Source organism: Aegilops tauschii, chromosome 3 (genome assembly GCF_002575655.3).
Source record: "Aegilops tauschii subsp. strangulata cultivar AL8/78 chromosome 3, Aet v6.0, whole genome shotgun sequence".
NCBI lineage: Eukaryota > Viridiplantae > Streptophyta > Magnoliopsida > Poales > Poaceae > Aegilops > Aegilops tauschii.
The window spans coordinates 195,960,977-195,963,563 of record NC_053037.3 but is presented as its reverse complement, the minus strand read 5'-3'; positions in this window follow the sequence as shown (position 1 = coordinate 195,963,563).

The window sequence follows — 2,587 nt, the reverse complement described above, 5'->3', positions numbered from 1 at the left end:
CGCACCCGAACCAGTCAACCCTCGTACTCCCCTCCGCCTGCGACTGGACTGGCGCATCTTCCACGGCTCCTGTTCATTCCGTCTGATGCCTCGCCGTCGTCCTCCTCCTTGCGGCCTTGGTTCGCTTGCCGTGCACGGTGCGCTGCCCTCTTGCGTTGTCAACGTCGTCAACAACCGAGAGGAACAAGGAGATGACTGTACGTGGAGAGGATGACAGTAGGGACCCACCAGCGTCATGGCAGTACGCAAGCAAGTGCCTCTATATTACAAGCCCAAAAATATGGTTCCTCCTAATGGTTGGACATCTGGGGCTCACGCCATTGTCAACGTAGTCAATAAACGAGAGAATTACAATACGAGTGGCTCGTGTTGTGTCGGCCATGTGCTCTTTGTAAAGGTTTTAGCTTGGCTTTCCTTAATTAACTGAGCATCGGTTTCTTTACCGCTTCCTCTTAATGAATTGTAGCAGTTCTCCTGCTATCTTTCAAAAACACTACGAGCGGCTGACACCAGGGACCCAGCAAGTCGCGCAGTTTCTTATTTTGAGGAACAAGCAGTTGTTATTTATACTAGTTTTAGCGATGGATCAGGGTAACAACGGGGCTGTGCGGGGGCTGTGGCCCGTCTAGCGAGGGTTTTATTTATGTTTACCACATCATGAGCCCAGTTGTTTTTTTGTTGTTGCTGAAAATGGCTAGCCCAGTTCTATTTTTTTAAAGAAATACCCAAATAAGGCCTACTTGCTTTATCAGCCCTACTGGGCTACAAATCTTTCAAGACAAGGAGAGTTTCATTCGGTTTGCCCAGAAATGGGTTGTACATTTTTAAAACACATCAAACCGGGAATTAGTTTCAATTTTCTTCATTACAAGATTTTAAATTCCATTCATTTTATGCGTGGACAATTATTTGGATTTTATATTTATATAAATTATTTTTCAAAATAGTTTGAATGTGAATCGATATTTCGGGATTAAAAACAGTTGACCGCACCGAAATATGCAAAAAATTCGTATACTTTTTAACCATGGCCACAATATGGGGTGTAATGCTAACAAAAAGAAGATGGGCTCCAAAAAAATTCTTAAGAATTAGCAAATGGGTTGTACATTATTAGAAATAATGCATACGAGAGCAGTGACTGTTGGATGTCCATGCAACGGCTGTCGTGCTTCTTCAATCTCTGCTTTTCCTGCTCCAGCCGCTCAAATAAGCGCCGGCGGGACGGCCTGCTCCCTTCTCCCGCGGCCGTCTATGCTGCCACGCAGGCCTCACCGCCCCACCGTACTCCCATTGCTGGCCTAGCCATCCCTCTACTCACCCACATCCTGCTGTTATTCTCCGGGGACGGCAGACGAACCAGTAAACCCTCGTACTCCTCCACGTGGGAAACAACTGCCGAGTCTTCCCTGGCTCCGTGTCGTTCCCTTCCTAGGCCTCCCCGTCGTCCACCGCCCTGGTGCTCTCGGCGTGGCCTGGTCAACGTGGTTGATGAACGACATCCATCGGAAGTGGACTGTACGTGGAGAGGCTGACAACTGGGTCCACGGCCGCACGCAATGAAATGCCTCCTTATTACGTGCAAAATAATGATTCCTCCACCTGACAGCTAGGACCCACGGGAAGGGCTTCTGTATTTCACGAAAAAAACGTTCCCCCCGCTGACAGGTCGGACCGACCAGCTATATCTTCGCACGCAAGGAAGTGCCTCCTTATGACGCACAAAAAATGAATACCCCCTGCTAGCTGGGACCCACCATAGTGGGTGGCTGATTTGTGGGCCTACTGAGTTGACGGGGACAAAGGGCTTTGTCAACTTAGTCCATGTGAACGATTCTAGCTCTAGTGACCGTACGATGTCCATCCAACGGCCATAGTGCTTCTTCAACCTCTGGTCTTCTTGCTCCAGCCGCCCAAAGCAGCGCCGGTCGTGCCGCCTGCTCCTGCTTCCTGTGGCCGGCTGTGCTGCCGCGGAGGCCTCACCGCCCCCCATACTACTCCCACCGCTGGCCAGGCCATCCCTCTACTCACCCTCACCTACTGTTATTCACCGGCGACGGCAGACAAACCAGTAAACCCTCGTACAGTCGTACTCCCCTCCGCGTGGGAAACAACTGCCGAGTCTTCCCTGCCTCTGTGTCGTTCCCTTCCTAGTCCTCACCATCGTCCACCGCCCTGGTGCTCCCGGCGCGGCCTGGTCAACGTGGTCAACGACCGACATGCATCTGAAGTGGACTGTACGTGGAGAGGTTGACAGCTGGGTCCACGGCCGCATGCAAGGAAATGCCTCCTTATTACACGCAAAATAATGATTCCTCCACCTGACATCTGGGACCCACCGAAAGGGCCTCTGTATTTCGCGAAAAAAATGTTACCGCCGCTGACAGCTCGGACCCACCAGCTATATCTTCGCACGCAAGGAAGTGGCTCCTTATTACGCACAAAAAAATGAATACTCCCCCTGTTAGCTGGGACCCAGTATAGTGGTAGGCTGACTTGTGGGCCTACTAAGTTGACGGGGACGGAGAGCTTTGTCAACTTAGTCAATATGCACGATTCTAGCTCCAGTGACCATACGATGTCCATC